Consider the following 6,592-nt stretch of genomic DNA (forward strand, 5'->3'; position numbering starts at 1 on the left):
TCGCTGTCGGAGGCGTCGGTCCAACTCGTCCCATAGATGCTCAATTGGGTTCAAATCCGGTGATATCGATGGCCAAGGAAGGACATTAATGTTGTTGTTCTGTAGGAAAGCCGTTGTGAGACGTGCTGTGTGAGGCCTGGCGTTGTCATGTTGGAACACTGCGTTGGCGTTGGCCATAACTGGAACGATGTGTGGCCGGAGGATCTGGTCAATGTAGCCCTGTGCATTCAGGTTGCCCTGCACGTGGACCAGGTCAGTTCTGCCAGTGTGTGAGATGGCTGCCCACACCATGACACTACCCCCGCCGAATCTGTCCACTTCCTGCACGCAGTTTGCCGCATAACGTTCACCACGACGCCTATACACGCGACATCTTCCATCATGACGTCGGAGCAGAAATCGGGACTCGTCACTGACCCACACCTGTCTCCATCGCAGTTGAGGCCATTGTCGATGAATCTGGCACCACTGCAGTCGGAGTCGACGGTGTTGTGGTGTTAAGATGACACCTCGAACTGGACGTCTGGCACGAATTCCTACCTCACGTAGGCGATTCCGTACGGTCTGGTCGGATATCCTGCGCAAACCTGGTATTGCTGCGGCTGTGGAGGTGGCAGTAGTCAATCGTTTCCGAAGGTGGCGTACCCGGATGTAGCGGTCCTGCCCGGGGGTAGTGACCCGTGGTCGACCGGATCTAGGGAGGTCACGTGTTGATCCATGTTGCTGGTAACGGTCCCACAGTCTGGAGATGGTGCTTGGGGACACATGGAATGCCCTGGCAACGGCCGTTCTGGATTCGCCTGCGTCTAGTGGGCCGATGGCATTGTTTCTCTGCGGTTCACTGAGACGTGGCATGTCCTGGATTGTCAACTGTCGGCCAGATACAGAGGCCAGGCAAGCGAACACCCTGCACTTTTATACTGTCGGTGTTCATGGTTTGCACGTGGCTGCGTTTTTGCGAATTTTCACATTTTGGAACTTTATTGTACAGTAGCTGCGTTTTATCGAATGTAACCGTGGGAATGTGTTTGGGACATGCAATGACCTTATATTCACAAAGCATGAACCGGTATGAAACATAAAATCGGAGTTATAACCCATTTGTACCCTTTTGCGTTTCTTTTTTTGAAGAGTATATATATATCTCTGAACAAAAAAAGAAACTTCCGATTTGTACATGTAGTATTTGTTGTGTTAAAGAATTCATTGTGTAATGAAATTAGTAGTATTAGCCTTGAGCTGTATTATCAGGATTCATGAATTTTATCGATTATTTTTGCACTGTTAATCGTCGACAACGTGAAATTCAATTTGCACGTGCATGCATGGTTCGACATGTCCCGTGTAGTATTCGGTCAATTTGTTTTACTTGTCTTACTGACATTGTTGTCAAGTGAACGAAAACGCTTTAAAATTGGTAAAAAAAATTAACGTTTTTTACATTGTAGCATTTTTAGTATGCCAAGAATACCCAATAATTTACGCGAACGGGCGATTGGCTTGCTTGATGCTGGCATGTCGACAGAAGACGTTGCAAGGCATGTTGGGAGTTCTAGTCGAGCGATACGAAATCTTCGCGTAAGATTTCGAACGACAGGAAGCACCAACGACTTGCCACGCCGTGGACGTCCGCGTGTTACAACGCGTGGTCAAGACCGCTATATCATGAACACGCATTTGCACAATCGATTCCAAACTGCCACTGATACTGCTGCTAACACACCTGGGCTTCATAATAACCGAATCAGTGGGCAAACTGTTCGTAATCGGTTGCGGGAGAACGGTTTACATGCACGACGTCCTTACGTCGGATGCGTTTTAACGCAACGTCATCGTCTAAATCGTCTTAATTGGGCACGTGCACACACTCGTTGGATACGGCGACGCTGGAATACCGTTCTTTTTTCGGATGAATCCAGATTTTCTTTACAACGTGGTGATGGCAGGGTGCGCGTCTACCGTAGGAGAAATGAACGCTATGCTGACTGTTGTGTTCTTGAACGAGATCGTTTCGGGGGTGGGGGTTGTGTCATGGTCTGGGCAGCCATTGCCCATGGTTATCGATCACCACTAGTCGTCATTGATGGCAATTTAAATGCTCAACGTTACCGCGATGACATTCTTGCTCGTCACGTCATTCCTCTGTTCCATAACAACGCCAACATCTCGATTTTTCAGCATGATAATGCCACCTCTCATACAGCTAGAGACACTGTAAATTTTCTTAGGACAAATAACATTGATTTCATTGATGACTGGCCCGCTAAAAGTCCTGATCTCAACCCCATCGAGCATGTCTGGGATAGTCTGGACAGACGACTGAGGCGTCGTCCCAACCCACCCGCTAACGTCAACGAACTTCGTCAAGCGCTCATTCGGGAATGGAACAATATTCCACAGGCAGAAATCAACACTTTAGTCAATTCTATGCACATGCGATGCACTGCAGTGATCAATTCAAGAGGTGGACATACGCGTTATTAAGTGGGTTTTTTTTTTTTTTAAACCCCTACCACACTTGGTCAAAATTTCTCCCAGTTTCTGTTAACCTATGGCCATGATTTTTGCACGAAACGATGCATCATGGAACACTCTTTAAACGCATATATAACAATTATTCCCCCGGTTTGTTTTCATCAAGTTATGTTCAAGCAAAGTTAGCGGAAGTTTCTTATTTTGTTCAGTATATATACAGTATATATACAGTATATATATATATAACAGAGCCTTAGACCTTATAATGGGAACTATTTACACAATTCTGATAAATTAGGGGGTTCCCCACCACACCTCACACGCCCCGCCCCCATGGGTCAGTTGTGGAATAGTGACACACGAGACACCGACTATGCAGATGATACAATATACCGGTAACTAGAAGAATCACCGGAAGGAAGAAAATGTTTTATTTAACGACGCACTCAACACATTTTATTTACGGTTATATGGCGTCAGGCATATGGTTACGGATCACGCAGATATTGAGAGGAAGGAAAGAAATATTTTATTTAACGACACACTCAACACATTTTATTTACGGTTAAATGGCGTCAGACATATGGTTAAAGGCCACGCAGATATTGAGAGAGGAAACACGCTGTCGTCACTTTATGGGCTACACTTTTCGATTAGCAGCAAGGGATCTTTTATATGCACCATCCCATGGTTTACAATATGTACTTAATATCGTTTCGCATTATTGTCGTTTACGTAGACTTAATGTCAATATTAACAAAACAAAAATAATGCTTTTTAGTAAAGGGAGAAAACCTTATGACCATATATTTAAATTCGACGGAGATTATTGAGATTGTTGATAACTCTACGTACTTGGGAATGCACTTGACAAGAAATGGATTATTCGCTTACCATATAAAACAACTTTATAATAAAGCAATAAAGGCTATGTATAGTGTGATAGCCAAGAGCTGCCATCGAATGTGTACTTGATTTATTTGACAAAACCGGCCTCGGTGGTGTCGTGGTTAAGCCATTGGACATAAGGATGGTAGGTACAGTGTTCGCAGCCTGGTACCGGCTCACACCCAGAGCGAGTTTTAACGACTTAATGGGTAGGTGTAAGACCACTACTACACTCTCTTCTCTCGCACTAACAACATATATATATATATATATATATATTATTGCATGAGCGGGAGTGCCATACGAAATTTATGAAACGAGTTTGGGAAGTTTTTATTCCCCTAGCGAAAGCAAGGGGTAAAAGACAATTTTCAAATGAGTTTCATAAATTGTGTGTGTGTGTGTGTGTGTGTGTGTGTGTGTGTGTGTGGTGAAACCCCTCTAAACCGAACACCCTCAGAACCAGTGAAATGTCCGGTCTTAAGAGGAATCCGTTTTAGAGAGGTTAAGTTCTGATTTTTAAAAAAGGACCGTGAAAAACGTCCGGTTTGTGGAGAATTCCGGTTTTGAGAAGTTTCAATCTTCTTGACACTGTAATCCTACAGTTTATGAGAATAAAGTTATTGTTATTGTAAAGTCATTGTCACTGGCCATCAACGAGGTCAATGTTTAAGGAGATTTGACTCGAAGATAGGTACATTGTAATTGAAAACTGGGAGTCTACAACCACGGCCTGTGGGAACATATTGTCAATAACAAACTTACGAGCAACGAAGCGGAACATCCAACCTGTTGAGGTCATTTGTTCTTGTTAACAGCTGCAGAATAACAGACTATGCTACTTAATACAGTGTACAAATCAAGTGCCGCATTGTCGTGCTAGGTGATCCGAAGCATACAACACAAGGCAAGGAACAGAATGGGAGAAACATGCAAACTAATAGTATAGCTTTAATCTGTCAGTTACATCGATGTTATTTGAAGATGAATACATAATAGATATAACTGGTTTTGTAAACAGCAGAAAAAGTATTTTTAAGAAAAGATTACAAAAACAAAACAGATAATTAATTGAGAAAACGTTAGCAGTCTTCAACCCTTGTCTTTTCATCTTATCATTTTCCGCAAGAAAACAATGACAGGGATCCTGTTATTTCATTTAAAGTAGGGATATTCCATTATTTCATTTATAGTAGGGATATTCCATTATTTCATTTATAGTAGGGATATTCCATTATAACGTCGAGTTCCAACTAGCGCTACTTACACCACGTTAACTTGAGCTAAGTTCCCACATACTTAAACATTTGGTATTATCCCATAATATAATTTACTATTTAATACCACATGACATTTTCAGTTAATTCATTCATTTATAACGAGAGACATATATAATACAGTTGATATATCCGATGCATTATTTGTTGATTTCAGTATATTTACATTTTCCTTTAACCATGAAGTCGAACCTTCCGTTTTCTAAATACAGAGAAGTTCATCAAGGAAATAAAGAAACAATTCAATACATATTTAATGACAAATGAGCATTCAGATATTACACGTTCAATAAAATACAACTTGAACATTATAAATAGCACTTCATTTATAACACCTATTTATTATTACATGTATATGCATTTCGCCGGTAATTATCAGTAACAGAGCTATGGAACCGGCCTAAGTGGCCTTGTGCTTAGGTCATCGGCTTAACGGCTGGCAAGAGTTGGGTTCGTATCCAACAACAAATGAATTGTCACGCTTCACTGGAGACCGGTGAACTGTACACCGACTCTTTCAATATTACTCTCTGTCCTTAATGGAGCTACTCCTACCCCCCCCCCCCCCCCCCCCCCACCCCCCCCCCCCCCCCCCCACACCTCCAAAGAAGAAAATGCAATGACTATAATAGTATACTGATGGAAAGAAAGACTACAGAGTGACGGAAACCAATATTCTCCTCATTCATGGTGTCTGAAAGTTAACCGTGGAACCAACACTTAATCCCACATTACGGAGATACAATCCCACATTACATACTGATATTATATACAGACACACTACTACGCCAGAAGTTGTTTGAATTTCGATTATATTATCAAATGTTCTCTTATTTGTTTTTCTCGGTATTGCAAGATATTTCCCGGTTAATGCAATGGTTCAAGACCCCCAATCGTGACTTTGCTCGTTTCTGGGGACATGAACTCTTTTAAAATAACCTTTCCCTGCATTTTATAAATTATATCTACAAAACAAGGCAGATAAAACAATAACAACACATAACTAATAGAAAGATGGCCTACATAGAAATTGAATACATTGTGAACATTTGTCAGAGAAATCGCTTGCAACATTAAAGCTTTGTACCATTTTAGACACATAACCATTTTCTTGGATATTAAAATTTAGATTTGTAAATAAAACTAGTTTATCTTGTTGATTCCTATAAGCAGACAGAAACTAAGTACCTTGCCTGTCATATACTGGAAACTGTTAAGAATTCTCAACACGATGGCCACTCGCACTGCTGGCATTATCTATGTCAACTTTATTTGTCCTGTTTTTTTTAGCGAACTCCTTGTTTTCCCCACGATGATCTGTATACAAGAGTTCATATCAAATGCAGTCATGAGTAAATATTATGAATCACATATTAAACAATGATGATAGTGTATATTCTTTGAAGATGAACATATTCTTATTTATATGACAAATTATAATGTAAGACCTGAGTAGTTGTACAAAGGATACAGCTTCGACTATTCACTGTAAAGTTGTTTATTATTGCGAACACTGGGGCTATGTTAGATCTTATAACACAAAAGCCGAGATGAAAAGCCAATGGACTTTTTTGAATTCTTGTTCGATATAATTTTCATATTTTTTCAAAGGCATATTTTTTTTCTTGGGAACGTATGTGTGTATATTTGTGTGCGTATGTGGGTCCGTGTGTGTGTGTGTGTGCGCGCGCGCGTGTATGTGGGTCCGTGTGTGTGTGTGCGTGCATGCGTGCGTGCGCGTGTGTGTGTGTGTGTGTGTGAACAGTAGGCTAAATAAAGCTAAGCTTTTAAATGAGTTGGTGGAAAATTCTCCCTTACACCTTCGGTATGATCCTTTTTAAAACAATCGTTGGTAAAATCTAGCAGTAACACTGTTAAGAATACGTTCAACAGAGGCGTTCTCTCGTAGGCTATTTTGTCGTAGACACTAGCTGTTACATGCGTACTAATAT

The sequence above is a fragment of the Gigantopelta aegis genome, chromosome 6 (genome assembly GCF_016097555.1).
Source record: "Gigantopelta aegis isolate Gae_Host chromosome 6, Gae_host_genome, whole genome shotgun sequence".
Lineage (NCBI taxonomy): Eukaryota > Metazoa > Mollusca > Gastropoda > Neomphalida > Peltospiridae > Gigantopelta > Gigantopelta aegis.